The sequence below is a fragment of the Cetorhinus maximus genome, chromosome 28, assembly GCF_964194155.1.
Source record: "Cetorhinus maximus chromosome 28, sCetMax3.hap1.1, whole genome shotgun sequence".
NCBI classification, from domain to species: Eukaryota; Metazoa; Chordata; class Chondrichthyes; order Lamniformes; family Cetorhinidae; genus Cetorhinus; species Cetorhinus maximus.
The window spans coordinates 4904545-4924005 of NC_135906.1; the positions used below are offsets into that span (position 1 = coordinate 4904545).

The following is a 19461-nucleotide window of genomic DNA, read 5'->3' on the forward strand; positions in this document are numbered from 1 at the left end:
CCAGAGCATCAGGAAAATATAAATACTCTCTGGAAATGATCAGCAGCTTCTTGAATCAGGGAACTAATTAAATGCTAAATTAATGAGGATTAATGTGATGAATTCTTGCACCAATGCAGATTCCCATTGATTCTTCAGTGTCTAAAATCATACATTAAAAAAGGCAGCTATTCGACCATTGAGGCTGTGCTGGCTCTTTAAAAGATCCAATTGATCCCATTCCTCTGCTCTCCCCCCAACCCCAGCCATTGTTCCTATTCAAGCTGATGTCCAATTCCTTTAGGGAAATCATTGCATGGGCTTCCAGCATCTTTCCAGGCAGTACATTCTCCACAATGTCTGACCGCATTGGCCTTGTTTTGTTGCAGCCACATTTGCTTCATCCGGATGGAAAGAGAAGAAAAAGCCTGAATGTCACAAGAAGCTTTGGAAAGAGCGGAGAGAGCCGGACATCGAGTGTTAATGTCAGTGGCCGAGCCCGAGCTCTCCACACAGCCTCATCGGACTAAAGCCCATTCGGCCCATTTTTCCCTCCCTGAGAGTTTCCCCCCAATGAGAGTTCCCAAAGACATAAATTCCCAAACCCTGCCCGCTGGAGAGACAGGGGCTCCGGCGGCGCCTTAAATACCCATTGTCACGTGATGCCGCTCCGGGGCCCTCTCGCGAGGTTTGAGCCGGGTCACGCGGCCGTTGCCGGGGATCGGGAGGCGGCGGTTGGTTTTGGCGGTAAACTGAATGGCGCGCGCGGCGATCGAGAATCAAACGGGAGAGAAAAGGACCGAGGGCAAAATATAGAAATAGCGGCGGAGCGGAGAGAACTCGGAGGGGGGTTGGGGGGCGGAGAGAACTCGGGGGGGTGGGGGGGGAGGGGAGAGAACTCGGGGGGGTGGGGGGGGAGGGGAGAGAACTCGGGGGGGTGGGGGGGAGGGGAGAGAACTCGGGGGAGTGGGGGGGGAGGGGAGAGAACTCGGGGGGGGGGGCGGAGAGAACTCGGGGGGGGGGGAGGGGAGAGAACTCGGGGGGGGGGGGGCGGAGAGAACTCGGGGGGGAGGGGAGAGAACTCGGCGGGGGTGGGGGGGGGAGGGGAGAGAACTCGGGGGGTGGTGGTGGAGGGGGAGTGAGAGAGAACTGGGGGGGTGGAGAGAGAATTCGGGGGGAGGGGGAGAGAGACAGAACTTGGGGGAGGGGTGGGGGAGAGAGATAGAACTCGGCGGGGGGGGGGAGGAGAACTCTGGGGGGTGGAGGGAGAGAGGGAGCGCAGGGGGCTGGGAAGGGGGCTCGGGGTTGGGGGAAGAGAGCTCGGAGGGGAAGACGGGGGTGTGGTGGGGGGGGGGAGAGAGAACTCCGGGGCGGGAGACTGGGGGGTGGGGGAGGGGGGGGAGCAAGTTGGTGGGCGGCGGCGGCGGGGAGGGGGCTGGAGTCACAAGCTATTGGGGAATGAAAGGAAAACCGTCATTAGGAAAATTAGAGTTTGTGGGAGCTGGAAAAAGGCTGGGTGGGCGGAAAGAAACGAGTGGAGGAAAATCCGGGTCCAGCTCAGTGTTCAGAAGCTCATCTTGGGGTCAAGATTTCTTGTCAATAAAGGAGCTCAGATTTCGACAGATGCCAGGGATGGAAACAGTGGTCAGGAAACGGAGTTTCTCCCATGACCCAGGACAGTGGCTCCAACAGGGGGACAAACATCGATGGATGTCCCGCTCATTGTTTCTCTGATCACCATCAGAAAGATCCATTATTATTAGTCGGATCTGCAAGGCTTTCGGACAAAGTAAAATCCCATCGATTTGAACAAAATGTCGACGGCCAGTGGATTAATTTAAAAATGAGGAAGTTAGTGGGAAGGTAAGAAGTCAGCCACATCTATTTTGCTGGGTGGTAGCTGTTGAGCGGGTTCCACGAGAAGCCTGTTAAAGTGGACAGTACGAATAAGCATGTCCGGAGAAAGAGGTCAGCCAAGGCCATTCTCCACTGTCAGCAGCACATTGCATAAAGCAGTTTATCTGTAAAGTGATAGAAGGGAAGAAATAGTTCCAATTTATATCAACCTTACTATAAAGCATTTTGTCTAAATGTGATATGCGATGACACAAAGGCCAACAATTCAAGTATGAACACCGAGCCTGAGGATATCATTGATCCTTTCAGCTTTTCTCTCACTGCCGAGTGACGCAGATTGAAATATATTCATGGGCTGAATCTTCCCCCCATCGGGGGGGGGGAGTTGTGCAGGGGCCGGCGTGAACCCAATTGACGCCCCAATCGGGGGCGAGTTGCCATTTTATGTGGGTGGGCCAATTAAGGCCCGGGCAGCGTGATGCTCGCTTGCAATCGCTGAGAGCTACCTGTGTGGTGGGGGGGGGGATTCCCTGAGCCATTCCCTGAGTGGGTGGGGGGACATTCCCCTTGATCTCTCAAGTGCTCTTCCGTATCATTGATTAGCCTTTTAAACACCGCCTGTAACACGTAATGCTGATTCCTCACCTTTCGTAAGTCACCTTCAAACTTTGTCAGACTTTTGGGAAGGTGGGGAATTGGGGCCTGCTTAGGTTCGTCATAGTGTTCCAGGGTATGGTGGAGTGTGTCGGAGGCGTTGACTGAGACCTGACCCCTTTGTTGGACGTACATTATTCACGCTGTGTCTGATAGTAACTGGGAGCCGGGGTTCCCTTGTATCCTGAGCGGGTGTGATGGTTTCCTCTGTGGGTAATTTCTAATATACAACCCTCCGTTCGGTTGTACCCACATTTGTCCAGCACCACCCCCGTTCCAACTGGATGGGAGCAAATTGGGGCTACCTTTCCTCCTGCACCCGCTCAGTGATACCCTGTGTATGCCCTCATTCTTGCGTATGGCATGCATATCTATGGGGTAGTACCGGAGGGAGTCATTGTCTCGGATTAACCCAATGTTCTCCACTTGGTACTGAGGGTGTGGGCCCGTGTCTGCTGTGACTGAGGGGATTGCCCATACCTATCACGTTCATTTGGTTTAAGGTGCACTTCTGAATCACCGCATACACCCTGGTCACTCCTTTCAATGTACATGCGTCGATGATGCCTGGGTTCTTGGCCATCCCCCACAACCGGGCACTGTTGATCCAGCCCGGTACCTCCCCCCTTTGGATCTGGCCCAGATTGTGTCTTAATTGCCCGATCAGCCACTGGCCGTAAGCTGGCTTTTTTAGGTGCTGCCCTCTTGTCGTTCCTCCCTTTCTGTTAATTGGCTGGTGGCTTTAGCATGGGTCTCTATAACGTGTACGCTTTCCAATACAGATGCCACACTCTTGCCCCCTAGGGCCGCTGCCGTTTCACCACCCCTCGCTACTCTTATGAGCAAGCTGCCTCATGATCCCTTTAAGATTCGTGACCTCGGAGTTGATTCCTTGAATGTCGAGAGAGTTTACCAGGGAAGTCCCTGTGTTCACCCCTGTCAGTACATTGTTAACTAACTGTCGCGGAAATCGGAGTGAACACTCAGACCCAGGAGGTTTGTCTCGGAAGCCTTTATTAATCGTGATATCACGGAGAGCCCAGTAGCATACAAGCACACTCTGAGGAAGCATCAGAGCACACACATATTTATAGTAGAGGTTGTACATATCAAAGAGCTTGAAGGTGATAAGACTGTCTAACTTTCAATGATCAATTACATTGAGAATCATTGTCACACAATTAGTCTATTCTAAGTTTATGACTATACAGGATATTAGGGGAAGCTCACGTACTAATAAAAAGTGAGACAGAGAATAGATAACCATGCTTGACCTTATCTTTAGTGCTAGGCGGTGTACACTCTAGAGAACAGATGACCATTGCTTGATCCTGTCTCCTTGTGTTGGGGGCAGACATCCCAGCCCCGTCTTAATGACTCCAGGAAGCCTGCCCATGACACTCCCTTTCTCCCCTCCTGCTCAATTAGCTGGCAGCTGCAGGTGTACCTGCTAGAACAAAAGAGGGAACTGTGCTGTAGTATTCCACGATGGTGCTAACGAGAGAGGGAACAGTGCTGTAGTATTCCACGATGGTGCTAACGAGAGAGGGAACAGTGCTGTAGTATTCCACGATGGTGCTAACGAGAGAGGGAACAGTGCTGTAGTATTCCACGATGGTGCTAACGAGAGAGGGAACAGTGCTGTAGTATTCCACGATGGTGCTAACGAGAGAGGGAACAGTGCTGTAGTATTCCACGATGGTGCTAACGAGAGAGGGAACAGTGCTGTAGTATTCCACGATGGTGCTAACTGTTTAACCCTTAGTTGACCTGTAGATGTATTTTATTCTTCCACACTAACTCTCTCTTCTGGCGGTGGAAAGCAGGATGTCCCCTGAATCTAGTGGCACCCGTGGCGTCGGCCGCCTGATTAATCACAGCCTTACTCAGTAATTTGTATAGTTTTCGTAGAGGTGCTTGGTTACTGCAATACTCAGACAGTCGCATACCTGCCAGGTTCACAATTACTTGTACAATTTCATGTTTAAAATTATCATACAAGAGTTCACCGTCCGTATACAGTAGCAGTCCATTCTGTGGCCCAGGGGTCATGTCTGGGCAAGATAGTCTCTTTGGTGTCGTCGCGTCCTGTGATAGCGGGGTGGTGTCGGTCCGGGGATCTGCCGTTGCAGTCAACTCTCCGTGTTTGGCCCTCAAGATCCAATGCCAGGTATCTGTCATTCCCAAGTCCTCCTTGTGAAGGTAAATTGCGAAAAATCTCTCACACACTGTATCTGGACCTGTGCCCCCTTCGCACATGTCCAGGGTCCGTCCGAACCATCGCTGATCTGGAAGCATAGTGGACCCTCATTTTTCCATCGGAGTTCCGTTCCCGAATGCGAGCTCTGCCCTAGGCTCTCACCATCGCTCGTTCCAATGGATAGTTGCGTAAGCCCGGTGCCACACTTGAAGAGCATTGACCTTTCCGTTGTGACATTCACACCTTTCATGAGGTTCTACCTGTCCCCGGTGTTGCGAAGGATGGGTCTGGCCACGCTGCCGCGGAACGCTCCAAGTAGTTGGACCGTGCCGTACCACCTGTCCCTGGTGGAAAAATTGATGCAGAAAAACACCTTTGACCACAAGTCCATCAGGCAGTGGTCAGCACGTAACGTCCTAGAGGCCCTGAGGGATAAGGAGAGGGTGGACCCTGTGGGATGGTTCCCCGAGCAGACTGTCAAAGTCATTTGGCAGAATGCCTCATCGCCAGAACTTTCCAACAAGCACCAAGACGTAGCTTGGCTGGTGGTGAGAAAGGCCCTCCCCGTCAGATCCTTCCTACACGCCAGGAAGCTCACCCCCTCTGCACGTTGCCCACGAGGTGGCTGTGGTGGGGAAGAGACCGTTGTTCACCTCCTTGTGGATTGTGCCTTTGGAAAGAAAGTCTGGAGAGAGATGCAGTGGTTGCTGTCGAGGTTCATCCCGAGCAGTTCTGTGACACAGGACTCTGTGCTCTACGGGCTGTTCCCAGGGACACACACCGAGACAAACATCGACTGCAGCTGGAGGATCATCAACTCGGTGAAAGAGGCGCTTTGGTCTGCCCGAAACTTGTTGGTCTTCCAGCACAAAGAGTTGTCCCCGACCGATTGTTGCGGACTGGCACAATCCAAAGTCCAGGACTAGGTGCTGAGGGACGCACTAAAGCTTGGGGCAGCTGCCGCAAAGGCGCAATGGGGAAGGGTCGCTGTCTAAGACCTTTCTACCACAGCGCACCGAGAGACTGGGAACTGTTTAGAGCCCCTCGGGCTGTACAGATCAAAATGAAAGGCTGTAAATGATTGTAATATTGTTTGTACTGATGCACCTGGTGATACATTTTGTAAAAGTTTAACCTGGATTGTACCCTTGTAATGTTGTTTTTGAAATGGTTTTGAATGTGATTGAAGATATTTTATGAATAAAGTATATTTTTACAAAAAAAAAAAATCTGTTCTTATCAGTTTAATATCTGATACGTCCCTTATCTGGGGACCATATATTAAATTGATTTTTGGAGCAGGGAGATGGAATAGGGGCTTGCTCCGTCCACTCCACGCATCGACCCGGTATTGCAGTATCTCTGGGAATGGTGCACCACCCCTTTCCAGGGGATTTTCAATGCTAAAAATAGTTTTCTTACAAACATCTGCTTTCTTTACTTTTCAACATGCACATCTTTCAAAACACAACTTTCTTTCTTTCTCATCGCTTCTCGGCCTTTTGGCTAACATCAAGTGTTGCAGGGGCGACACCATGGTCCTGCCAAGGCAAGGTCGGGATGGAAGGGCGATAACCAATCGCAATCCAAATCCATACCGTGGGTTACCTATCACCGTCCGAGTCACGGTGAACCACAGCGAAGGAGGATCACCTATGGATCGGGGCTTCTTCACCAGGAGGATCCTGTTGAAGGCGTGCGGCTTCCAAGCTACGGAGATCTTCACCCTGCACGACTCCCGCAACGGCGGTTATTTTGACGTGACGTTCAAGCGGGTGGCAGACTGCGTCCGGCTCCTGAGGGTGTTCGAGGAGAAGAGAGACCTGCCGGAGATGAAGATCCTGACGGCGGAGCCGCACTTTTCTCTGCCGTTGCAACGGGAACGTGAGGTGATGGTGCATGTGTACAACCCCTTCGTCCCTGTCGCCGACGTGGTCACCTTCCTCACCAGGTACTTCGATAAGGTGGGGAGCGGCACCGAGATTCGAGACGACTTGGGGATCTGGACAGGCAAACGCCTGTTGAAGGTCACGCTAAAGACCGATGGTAAGGGAGCCATTTTCCACCCTCCTTCCAGTTTCGCTATCGGGGGAAACCGTGGCTACCTGGTCTACGCTGGGCAACCCAAGCATTGTCGCTCGTGCGGCAAGGCTGGTCATGTGGCGGCCAACTGCAGCGCCTCCCTCTGCAAGATCTGCAAACAGGAAGGGCACCAGACAAAAGACTGCAAACAGGCCAAGTGCTGCAACCTGTGTGGCGAGGCAAGTCACCTCTACAGGACCTGCCCCAAACGCTGCCGTACTTACGCACAAGCAGCCAAAGCCGACCAGGGGGAAGCAGAAGAAATGTTCCGTGTCACTCCAACCACCAAGGCCCCCAGGGAGCTCAACGGGACAAAGGAGGACACTGAGAGAGACAAGGTGGAGAAAGAGATTGAGGCAACAGAGAGCCAATCAACAGCACTACCCCCTGAACCTCCCAGTCCTCAGGACAGCGAATCAATGGAGGAGGAGGCAGCAGTGGGAAAGCAGCAGGGGGAGTGGCGGACGGTGAAGAACAAGAAAAGTAAGAGGGAGCGAAGAAGAAGCAAAGGCGTTTCCCAGAGAAGCGGCAAGAGGCGTCTCCCATCCGACACGGACGACAAGGGCAGCAGCTCTTCGGATGATGAAGTGCCAGGGCGGCACCGACAGAAGAGGCGGCAAAGCTCCAGGGCGTTGGAGGACGAGACACCCGAGCTCCAGAAAATTGGAGACAACAAGGAGACCAGCGCACCCCAACTTTGCCTGCAACCTGAGGAGGCCAGTGCACCACAGCCCCTGGAATCTGGGAGCAGTGAGGCAATCATCGCACCCCAGCTCCAGGAAGCCGGGAACAGCAACACCCCAGAGGGGGTGAGTTTTGGAGAAGCTTCTCCAGCAAAGGTCATCTCAAAACCCGCTCTCTACGTGAACCTCCAGATGCCACCGGAGCAGAACACGGCCAAGGAGATCTACCTCAGCCCATCCAAAGTGAAGGAATTTGAGCTCACTACGGGTATGAAGGAGCAGACTAAAGGTCTGGGACTCTCAGAGACAGTGGGTTTGGTAGGAGAATAAATGCTTTAAAATGGGTTTAAAGATTGTATCCATAAATGTGCGTAGCATTAAATCTACTACGCGATGTGTTGCGACCTTGGACTACCTAGCCAAGGTCAAAGCTGACCTGTTGTTTCTGCAGGAGTGTGCGATACCGCACCTCAGCTCCTACAGGCAATGGTCACGATGGTGGTCCCACGGGCCATCGATCTGGTCGGGCGGAAACGACTCTCGTTCCTCCGGCCTGGGTATTCTGCTGCGGGGAGGCAACTTCACCGTCTCCGAGGTTAAGGAGGTGGTGGGCGGGCGACTCCTCGTAGCAGACGTAATGTACAAGAACGCTCCACTCCGGTTAATTAACGTGTATGGCCCGGCACAAGGGGCTGAGCGGCTGGAGGTTTTTCAGCAGCTCCCACTGCTGCTGGCGACCTCCAGGCCGGTCATACTGGGCGGGGAGTTCAACTGCATCATCGATGCGGCTGGACGATCCGGCAGGGCCGGCAGCAGATTGGACGCTACGTCCAGATCCCTGATGGAAACAGTTAAGGATGCCAAGCTGCACGACGTCTTCAGCAACCCTGCAGACGGAGCGCAGCGTAGATACACCTGGTCGCGGCCAGACGGGTCCATTCGTTCCAGGATAGACTTCCTGTTTGTGTCCCGTGCATTCACAGTCAGATCCACCGAGGTCAAGCCGGTGTTCTTCTCTGACCACTGCCTCCTACTGGCGGACTGCCACTTGGAGAAGGACCTGAGGGTGGGCAGGGGGGCATGGAAGCTAAATGTGCAACTGCTGACCCCAGAGAACATTGAGGAGCTCAAGAGGGATTACAAAGGTTGGAGAACCGTGAAACCCCTCTTTGAGTCCCTGACACACTGGTGGGAAGTGATCAAGGGAAGCATCAAGAGGTTTTTCATCCGCAAAGGCACCCAGAAAGCTAGAAAGGAACAGAGGGAAATGTCCCGACTCCAGAAAAAGATGCAGAATCTGCTCCGGCAGCAGTCGATGGGGGTCGATGTCAAGGAGGAGCTCCAAGAGGTGAAGGGCCAGCAAGCCTCGCACTTTGCCTCGGAGGCCTCCAAGATCATCTTCCGTTCCAGAGTCCGCTCCGTGGAGCAGGATGAGACGTGCTCACGTTTCTTCTTCCAAAAGGTACACAGAGAGCGCTCTGTGATCAGCAGCCTGAAGGAAGAAGACGGCTCAGTAAAGTCATCACGGTCCGACATTCTGAGGATCAGCAAATCCTTTTATGCCGGACTGTATGACGTGAAGCCCACGGACAGCACGGCCTCCCAGTCCTTCCTGTCCTCTATCACGGAGGTCTTAGACGACAGTACGCGGGAGAGCCTGGACAAACCGCTAACTCCTGATGAACTGACTAAGGCCCTCGAGTCCTTCGAGAAGAGTAAAACCCCCGGAAGCGACGGCTTGCCGGCGGAGTTGTATTCGGCTCTGTGGGACTTGATCGGCCCAGACCTGCTAGAAGTGTACGAGAGTATGCTCCTGGCCGGCAGCATGTCAGAATCCATGAGGAAAGGCATCATCACCCTCATCTACAAGCACAAGGGGGAAAGGGAGGAAATTAGAAATTGGCGACCCATTTCACTGTTGAATGTGGACTATAAGATTCTGTCCAAGGTCATCGCCAACCGGGTCAAATCCGCTCTGGAATTGGTGATTCACCCTGACCAGAGCTGCTCTGTGCCAGGCAGGAAGATCTCTGACAGCCTGGTGCTGCTCAGGGATACGATTGCCTATGTACAGGACAGGGGTGTGGATACCTGCCTCATCAGCTTGGATCAGGAGACGGCCTTTGACAGAATATCGCACACCTACATGGGGGATGTGCTCTCCAAAATGGGCTTTGGGGAGGGAATTCGAAATTGGATCGAACTGCTCTACACTAACATCAGTAGCACAGTCTCAATCAATGGGTGGGAAACAGATAGCTTTCCGATTAAATCTGGAGTCAGGCAGGGCTGCCCTCTCTCGCCTGTCCTTTACTGTGTTGCATAGAACCCTTTGCCGAGTCCATCAGGAAGGATCCGGGCATAAGAGGAGTGACGATCCCAGGCAGTGGAGGCACTCAGGTAAAAGCCTCCCTGTACATGGACGACGTCGCCGTCTTCTGCTCGGATCCGCTGTCGGTGCGCAGACTGATGCACGTCTGCGACCAGTTCGAACTGGCCTCGGGAGCCAAGGTAAATCGTGGGAAGAGCGAGGCCATGTTCTTTGGGAACTGGGCTGACCGATCCTTTGTCCCCTTCACTGTCAGGGCTGACGGCCTGAAGGTGCTGGGGATATGGTTCGGAGGGACCGGGGCATGCGTTAGAAACTGGAAGGAGCGAGTGGCTATGGTGAAAAGGAAACTGGGCATGTGGGAGCGACGCTCCCTCTCCATTGCAGGTAAGAACCTGGTCATCAGGTGTGAGGTACTCTCGCTGTTGCTGTACGTGGCGCAGGTCTGGCCCATTCCAGACTCCTGCGCGTCGGCGATCACTCGAGCCATCTTCCGCTTTATCTGGAGGTCGAAAATGGATCGTGTCCGCAGGGACGCGATGTACAAGCCTCTAGATAAAGGGGGAAAAAACGTGCCCAACATCGCCCTCATACCGATGGCCACCTTTGTGTGCGGCTGCATCAAGCGGTGCGTAGACCCTCAGTACGCAAACACCAAGTGTCACTACGTGCTGAGGTTCTACCTGTCCCCGGTGTTGCGAAGGATGGGTCTGGCCACGCTGCCGCGGAACGCTCCAAGTAGTTGGACCGTGCCGTACCACCTGTCCCTGGTGGAAAAATTTATGCAGAAAAACACCTTTGACCACAAGTCCATCAGGCAGTGGTCAGCACGTAACGTCCTAGAGGCCCTGAGGGATAAGGAGAGGGTGGACCCTGTGGGATGGTTCCCCGAGCAGACTGTCAAAGTCATTTGGCAGAATGCCTCATCGCCAGAACTTTCCAACAAGCACCAAGACGTAGCTTGGCTGGTGGTGAGAAAGGCCCTCCCCGTCAGATCCTTCCTACACGCCAGGAAGCTCACCCCCTCTGCACGTTGCCCTCAAGGTGGCTGTGGTGGGGAAGAGACCGTTGTTCACCTCCTTGTGGATTGTGCCTTTGCAAAGAAAGTCTGGAGAGAGATGCAGTCGTTTCTGTCGAGGTTCATCCCGAGCAGTTCTGTGACACAGGACTCTGTGCTCTACGGGCTGTTCCCAGGGACACACACCGAGACAAACATCGACTGCAGCTGGAGGATCATCAACTCGGTGAAAGAGGCGCTTTGGTCTGCCCGAAACTTGTTGGTCTTCCAGCACAAAGAGTTGTCCCCGACCGATTGTTGCGGACTGGCACAATCCAAAGTCCAGGACTACGTGCTGAGGGACGCACTAAAGCTTGGGGCAGCTGCCGCAAAGGCGCAATGGGGAAGGGTCGCTGTCTAAGACCTTTCTACCACAGCGCACCGAGAGACTGGGAACTGTTTAGAGCCCCTCGGGCTGTACAGATCAAAATGAAAGGCTGTAAATGATTGTAATATTGTTTGTACTGATGCACCTGGTGATACATTTTGTAAAAGTTTAACCTGGATTGTACCCTTGTAATGTTGTTTTTGAAATGGTTTGGAATGTGATTGAAGATTTTTTATGAATAAAGTATATTTTTACAAAAAAAAAAAAAAAAAAATCTGTTCTTATCAGTTTAATATCTGATACGTCCCTTATCTGGGGACCATATATTAAATTGATTTTTGGAGCAGGGAGATGGAATAGGGGCTTGCTCCGTCCACTCCACGCATCGACCCGGTATTGCAGTATCTCTGGGAATGGTGCACCACCCCTTTCCAGGGGATTTTCAATGCTAAAAATAGTTTTCTTACAAACATCTGCTTTCTTTACTTTTCAACATGCACATCTTTCAAAACACAACTTTCTTTCTTTCTCACTCACCCGCACCATCTACACACAAAAAACACGCACGCTCACCCAACGCTCACAGACACCACTCTCATCTCACAAACACTCTACCTCACTCATACAAAAACATCTTTCACTTGCAAATACACCTCTCAAACACTCTCTCAGCTGCACCTTTCGCCTCACAACATTTTCAACCAGCTCTCTGCTGCCGCTCCCGCCCGCTGCTGCTGCTGCTGCTGATACAGCAACAGTCAAAACTCACACCTCAAAGCTCACACACTTTACACAGCTACTCGGAAACGTCTACATCCACGTTCACACAATCCTTACACTGCACAAGGAGCCCATTCCGCCCGTCGTGACTGCACCAGCTCTCCCAATGAACATTTCACTTCGTGCCATTCTCCTGCCTTCTCCACGTAACCCAGCACATGCTTTCTTTTCAAATAATCATCTCATTCCCTCTTCAATTGAACCTGCCTCCGCCACGCTATCAGGCGGTGCATTCCAGACCCTGACCACTCGCTGCTCCTATCACTTTTGCTTCTTCTGCTAGTTACTTTAAACCTGTGCCCGCTCCTTCTCGATCCTTTCATCGGTGCAAGCAGTTTCTCCCTATCTACTCTCTCCAGATACCTCATGATTTTCAATACCTCTATCAAGTCTCCTCTCAGACTTCTTTTCCCCAAGGAATACAGTCCCAACTTCTCCAATCTTACTTCATAACTCAACTTCCTCGCCCCTGGAACCAAACTCGTAAACCTCTTCTGCACTCTCTCCAATGCCTTCACTACCCTCCTAAAATGCAAGTCAAAATGCAATCCATCAGAGTCAGCATGGCTTTATGAAGACTAAATCGTGTTTGACTAAATTGCTAGAGTTCTTTGAAGATGTGACAAGCAAAGTGGATAATGGCGATCCTGTAGATGTAGTATGTCTGGACTTCCAGAAGGCATTTGATAAGGTGCCGCACAAAAGATTAATACACAAGATAAGATCACACGCAGCTAAGGGTAATATATTTGCTTGGATAGAGCTTTGGCTAACCAACAGAAAGCAGAGAGTCAGGATAAATGGGTCTTTTGTGGATGGCAAGCTGTAACTAGTGGGGTGCCACAGGGTTCGGTCCTTGGGCCCCAACTATTTACTTGGATTCAGGAGTAGAAGGTACCATAGCTAAATTTGCAGATGACACCAAAATAGGTGGGAAAGTAAGTTGCAGTGAAGAAATGAGAAATTTACAAATGGATATGGACAGGTTAGGTGAATGGGCCAAAATTTGGCAGATGGAGTTTAACGTGGATAAGTGAGGTTATCCAGTTCAGCTCCTACAGGCAATGGTCACGGTGGTGGTCCCACGGGCCATCGATCTGGTCGGGCGGAAACGACTCTCGTTCCTCCGGCCTGGGTATTCTGCTGCGGGGAGGCAACTTCACCGTCTCCGAGGTCAAGGAGGTGGTGGGCGGGCGACTCCTCGTAGCAGACGTAATGTACAAGAACGCTCCACTCCGGTTAATTAACGTGTATGGCCCGTCACAAGGAGCTGAGCGGCTGGAGGTTTTTCAGCAGCTCCCACTGCTGCTGGCGACCTCCAGGCCGGTCATTCTGGGCGGTGACTTCAACTGCATCATCGATGCGGCTGGACGATCCGGCAGGGCCGGCAGCAGATTGGACGCTACGTCCAGATCCCTGATGGAAACAGTTAAGGATGCCAAGCTGCACGACGTCTTCAGCAACCCTGCAGATGGAGCGCAGCGTAGATACACCTGGTCGCGGCCAGACGGGTCCATTCGTTCCAGGATAGACTTCCTGTTTGTGTCCCGTGCATTCACAGTCAGATCCACCGAGGTCAAGCCGGTGTTCTTCTCTGACCACTGCCTCCTACTGGCGGACTGCCACTTGGAGAAGGACCTGAGGGTGGGCAGGGGGGCATGGAAGCTATTCGTGCAACTGCTGACCCCAGAGAACATTGAGGAGCTCAAGAGGGCTTATGAAGGTTGGAGAACCATGAAACCCCTCTTTGAGTCCCTGACACACTGGTGGGAAGCGATCAAGGGAAACACCAAGAGGCTTTTCATCCTCAAAAGCATCCAGAAAGCTAGAAAGGAAGAGAGGGAAATGTCCCGACTCCAGAAAAACATGCAGAATCTGCTCCGGCTGCAGTCGGTGGGGGTCGATGTCAAGGAAGATCTCCAAGAGGTGAAGAGCCAGCAAGCCTAGCCCTTTGCCTCCAAGAACATATTCCGTTCCAGAGTCCGCTCCATGGAGCAGGATGAGACGTGCTCACGTTTCTTCTTCCAAAAGGTACAGAGAGAGAGCTCTGTGATCAGCAGCCTGAATGAAGAAGACGGATCAGTAAAGTCAGCGCAGTCCGACATTTTGAGGATCAGCAAATCCTTTTATGCCGGATTTTATGACGTGAAGCCGACGGACAGCACGGCCTCCCAGTCCTCCTTGTCCTCTATCACGGAGGTCTTAGGCGACAGTACACGGGAGAGGCTGGACAAACCGCGAACTCCTGACGAACTGACTTAGGCCCTTGAGTCCTTCGAGAAGAGTAAATCTCCCCAGAAGCGACGGCTTGCCGGCGGAGTTGTATTGGGCTCTGTGGGACTGGATGGGCCCAGACCTGCTAGGGGTGTACGAGAGTATGCTCCTGGCCGGCAGTATGTCAGAATCCATGAGGAAAGGCATCATCACCCTCATGTACAAGCACAAGGAAGAAAGGGAGGAAATTAGAAATTGGCGACCCATTTCACTGTTGAATGTGGACTATAAGATTCTGTCCAAGGTCATCGCCAATCGGGTCAAATCCGCTCTGGAATTGGTGATACACCCTGACCAGACCTGCACTGTGCCGGGCAGGAAGATCTCTGACAGCCTGGCGCTGCTCAGGGATACGATTGCCTATGTGCAGGACAGGGGTGTGGACACCTGCCTCATCAGCCTGGATTAGGAGAAAGCCTTTGACAGAATATCGCACACCTACATGGTGGATGTGCTCTCAAAATGGGGTTTGGGGAGGGAATTCGCAATTGGATCCAGTTGGATCCTACTCTACACTAACATCAGTAGCGCAGTCTCAATCAGTGGGTGGGAATCAGATAGCTTTCCAATTAAATCTGGAGTCAGGCAGGGCTGTCCTCTCTCGCCTGTTCTTTGCTGAGTCCATCAGGAAGGATCCGGGCATTAGAGGAGTTACGATCCCAGGCAGTGGAGGCACTCAGATCAAAGCCTCCCTGTACATGGACGATGTCGCCGTCTTCTGTTCTGATCCGCTGTCGGTGTGCAGACTGATCCACATCTGCGACCAGTTCGAACTGGACTCGGGAGCCAAGGTAAATCGTGGGAAGAGCGAGGCCCTGTTCTTTGGGAACTGGGCTGACCGATCCTTTGTCCCCTTCACCGTCAGTGCTGACGGCCTGAAGGTGCTGGGGATATGGTTCAGAGGGACCGGGGTATGCGTTAGAAACTGGAAGGATCCAGTGTCTATGGTGAAAAGGAAACTGGGAATCTGGGAGCGACGCTTCCTCTCCGTTGCGGGTAAGAACCTGGTCATCAGGTGTGAGGCACTCTCGCTGTTGCTGTACATGGCGCAGGTCTGGCCCATTCCAGACTGCTGCGCGACGGCAATCACCCGAGCCATCTTCCGCTTTATCTGGAGGTCGAAAATGGATCGTGTCCGCAGGGACGCGCTGTATAAGCCTCTAGATAAAGGGGGAATAAACGTGCCCAACATCGCCCTCACACTGATGGCCACCTTTGTGTGCGGCTGTATCAAGCTGTGCGTAGACCCTCGGTACGCAAACACCAGGTGTCACTACGTGCTGAGGTTCTACCTGTCCCCGGTTTAGCGAAGGATGGGTGTGGCCACGCTGCCGCGGAACGCTCCAAGTAGTTGGACCGTGCCGTACCACCTGTCCCTGGTGGAAAACTTTATGCAGAAAAACACCTTTGACCCCAAGTCCATCAGGCAGTGGTCGGCACGTAACGTCCTATAGGCCCTGCGGGGAAAGGAGATGGTGGATCCTGTGCGATGTTTCCCCGAGCAGACTGTCAAAGTCGTTTGGCAGAATGCCTCGTCTCCAGAACTTTCCAACAAGCACCAAGACGTAGCTTGGCTGGTGGTGAGAAATGCCCTCCCCGTCAGATCCTTCCTGAAGTCTAACCCTCTCTGCATGTTGACCTCGAGGTGGCTGTCGTGGGGACGAGACCGTTGTTCACCTCTTTGTGGAATGTGCGTTTGCAAAGAAGGTCTGCAGAGAGTTGCCGTGGTTTTTGTCGCGGTTCATCCCAAGCAGTTCTGTGACACAGGTCTCTGTGCTCTACGTGTTGATCCCAGGGACAGGGACGCACATCGAGACAAGCAGGTGGAGGATCATCTACTCGGTGAAAGACGCTCTTTGGTCTGCCCGAAACCTGTTGGTCTTCCAGTGCAATGAGTTGTCCCCAGCAGAGTGTTGCAGACTGGCTGGCACATTCCAAGGCCGAGGACTACGTGCTGAGGGACGCACTAAAGCTTGGGGCAGCCGCCACAAATGCGCAGTGGGGAACGGTCGCTGTCTAAGACCTTTCAGCCATAGTGCACCGAGGGACTGGGAAAGGTATGGACCCCTCGGCCTGAAAGACTCACATTGAATGTATGCAGTGAATATTACATTTATCACAATTGTATTGAAGCACCTCAGAGTGCAACATGATCTATGTAGATAACTTGAATACTATTGCACTGTCTGACTGCCTGTAATGAGCATGTTGAAATGTCTGTAATGTTCATTGATCGTATTGAAGCGTCGCAGGGTGCGACATGATCTATTTGAAAAACTGGAATATGATTGCACTTTTTGCGATGGCCATTTTGAAATGTTTTGTAATGTTCTTTCAGATATTTTATGGATAAGGTATATTTTTCCACAAAAAAACGACAACAGTTACAAAGAAAACCAACAGCAGCAACAACAGCTCTTCTCCACAGTCTGAATTAGAATTTCAGAGTCAGAAAACAGAGCAAAAAAACACGCAGCGTCCTGAAATGACAAACCTGAAATGAAAGTGTACTTAGTGTATCAAGCCTTTAAACTGCATTGCTGAAAACTCCTTCCTGCCTGCTAGTGCAACAAGATGCTGCAAAGTATATTACACAGCGAATCAGGCCTTCAGTCGTCTTGACTTGTGCAGCTCCAGTGACTTCAGGCCTCCAAAAGCAGGCCAGTATTTGAAAGGGCTCCTCTTGACAAGTGTAAGACCCTGATCAAACTAAATATTTTAATTTTCTTAACCAGTGAGATTGAACGAACCGTGATGCATGTCCAAGACAAAATAGAATATAAAGCAATGTAAAGTAAATTAATAACAAATTGAGAAAGTAAATATGGAACACAAAATATTTTAAAACTAGGGCACAGGTTAAAAACATGATCCTAATTTCTGTTGAACTGAATGAGGCGAGTCATTACAGTGCGTGACCGATTTGTTTAAGTGTGCGGGCCCATTAAACTTTTTGCACAGCCGCGCAAATTTAAAGGGGCTTATGTGGCGGTGTGTCTGTGAGGAAACCTCTCCTCATATCTTGTATCCCACTGTGAAACCGTCTTCAGCTCCCAAATTGCACTCAGACAATGTGCTACATTTGCATATTGTGCAGGAGTCGGGGGAGGGGTCATGGGGCTGCCCCTTGTCTCTGTACTTGAAATGGCAGCCAGGCAGCAACTGTAGTGCTTCCTCAAATCCAACCTGAAGAAAAGGCAAGACATGTTGGGTGCTGAGAGGGAGAAGCATTGCCACTTTAGGTTCTACTTGGATTTTACTGAGGTAAAAGGTGATTGAAAAGGTCAAGCCTTTCTCCCCTAGCAGTTACCACTGAGGACAGAAATAATACCGAGCGCTGATCTATCACCGAGCACTGAGGCCGGCCAAGGGGAGGCATCTGAAAGCTGCAGAGAGAGCAAGAAGCCAGGATGGACGACTGAGAATACTGGCTGAGATAGACAGCAAAAACTGTGACACAAGCTCAGGTAAGCGTGGTGTTTTGCAGTTCAAGTTCATCACTTTGTGACAGTATAGGTATTTTTCACTTTCCTAGGATAAGGCTGTTCCCTTTCTAGAAGTTAGAAACAGCCGTGCAGATGTATTTTCTGCGCTCCTTTGCTTGCCTGCTGAATAGGACTGATGGGAGGGGAAAAGGTGATTAAAAGAGAGCCGACATCATTGCAGGCTGGCAGATGGTGTGCTGTGCTGTGCACGCAGGTGGTTTTGTTGTTTGGCTTGTGTGTGACTTCTGGTTGAAGCTGAAAGATTTCTAAAATTTTGAAGGAAATAATCTTCGAGAAGGGGAGAAACATTTTCAACATTTTAACAGGATCTAAGGCTGTTCGCTGTGTCGTACCTGTACTTATCCTTGCTGCCACCTGCCTTCTCACTGCTGATCATCATCTTGTGTTATTATAATGATATAATGCATTGGACTTATTTACTGTGACTTCATAACATGACACATTTCCCTTCTGGTGATGTCATGCTGACATCCCGTAAAGGAAATAGACCAACAGTCAGCCCAAAAGAAGGCCCAATGCCAAGCAAAGGAAGCCCATAAACGAGGATGCTAGACAGCTCGTACAAAAGAAAGCAGGGCATCAGGAAACAACTCAACAGCAGCTGACGTAGTACTCTCCAGGTTCAGTGCAGGAGAAGCACTGGAATCAGTAAAAAGTAATGCCCCTACATGTCTGAACATACAACTTAGGAGCAGGAGTAGGCCACTGGGCCCCAAGAGCCTGCTCCACTACTCAGAAGATCATGGCTGATCCGATTGTAACCTCAACCCCACATTCCTGCCTACCAGCGATAACCTTCCAACCCCGCCTTGTTAATCTATCCAGCTCTGTCTTGAAAATATTCAAAGACTCTGTTTCCACCACCTTTCGAGGAAGAGAGTTCCAAGGACTCTCTACACTCTGGGAGAAACGCTGCTGACTTTGCCTTCCCTGTAGATGTGGAAGGACTTTAGCTGCATACCTGGTCAGCTGGCAAGCTCCACAGACCGATCGGCGCAGGCTTGGAGGGCCGAAGGGCCTGTTCCTGTGCTGTACTTTTTTTTCTTCTTTGTTCTTTGACTGCTCAAGCTGAAAGCAAAGACAAAAATACAGCAGGCCTCGATCGAAGAACTCCTCTGCGCTGTGAGCTAGTTGCTCACACGGAAACTCAGCTACAAAGACTCATGGATTGTCTCTCATGCCTGTCACGTGTTCTCCCTTGTGACTGAGTGTTTCTCGAAATTTTCCATTACCTGCCAGTTACACGACACATCTAGCGCAACCGTAGACAGCGACCTTTCTCCATTACGCCTTTGCCCCAAACTTTAGTGCGTCCCTCAGCACGTAGTCCTGGACCTTGGAATGTGCCAACTCTTTGCAATGGAAGACCAACAAGTTTCGGACAGCCAAAGAGTGTCTTTCACCGAGTGGATCCTCCGGCGGTAGTTGATGTTTGTCTCGGCGTGTGTCCCTGGGAACAGCCCCTGGAGCACAGAGTCCATACCTGTGTCACGGAACTGCTCGGGATGCACCTCGACAAGAACCACGGCCACTCTCTTCAGAGTTCTGGTGATGAGGCATTCTGCCAAATGACCCTGACGGTCTGTTCGGCGAACCGTCCGCCGGAATCCACCATCTCCTTTTCCCGCAGGGCCTCTAGGGTGATACGTGCTAACCACTGCCTGATGGACTTGCGGACAAAGGTGTTTCTCTGCATAAGTTTTTCCACATGGGGCAGGTGATACGGCACTTG

General features: G+C 51.6%; 1 protein-coding gene, 1 non-coding gene and 1 pseudogene across 2 annotated transcripts in view; all 3 read left to right on the forward strand.

Moving 5' to 3' along the window:
- Window positions 1-19461, forward strand: part of LOC144668732 (uncharacterized) — a 434727-nt gene that overhangs the window by 174902 nt on the left and 240364 nt on the right. The window lies entirely within an intron of this gene.
- LOC144669101 (U2 spliceosomal RNA) lies at window positions 5898-6072 on the forward strand (annotated as a pseudogene).
- Window positions 11415-11596, forward strand: LOC144669109 (U2 spliceosomal RNA). The gene has a single exon (XR_013573598.1). It is a non-coding gene; the product is annotated as a U2 spliceosomal RNA (small nuclear RNA).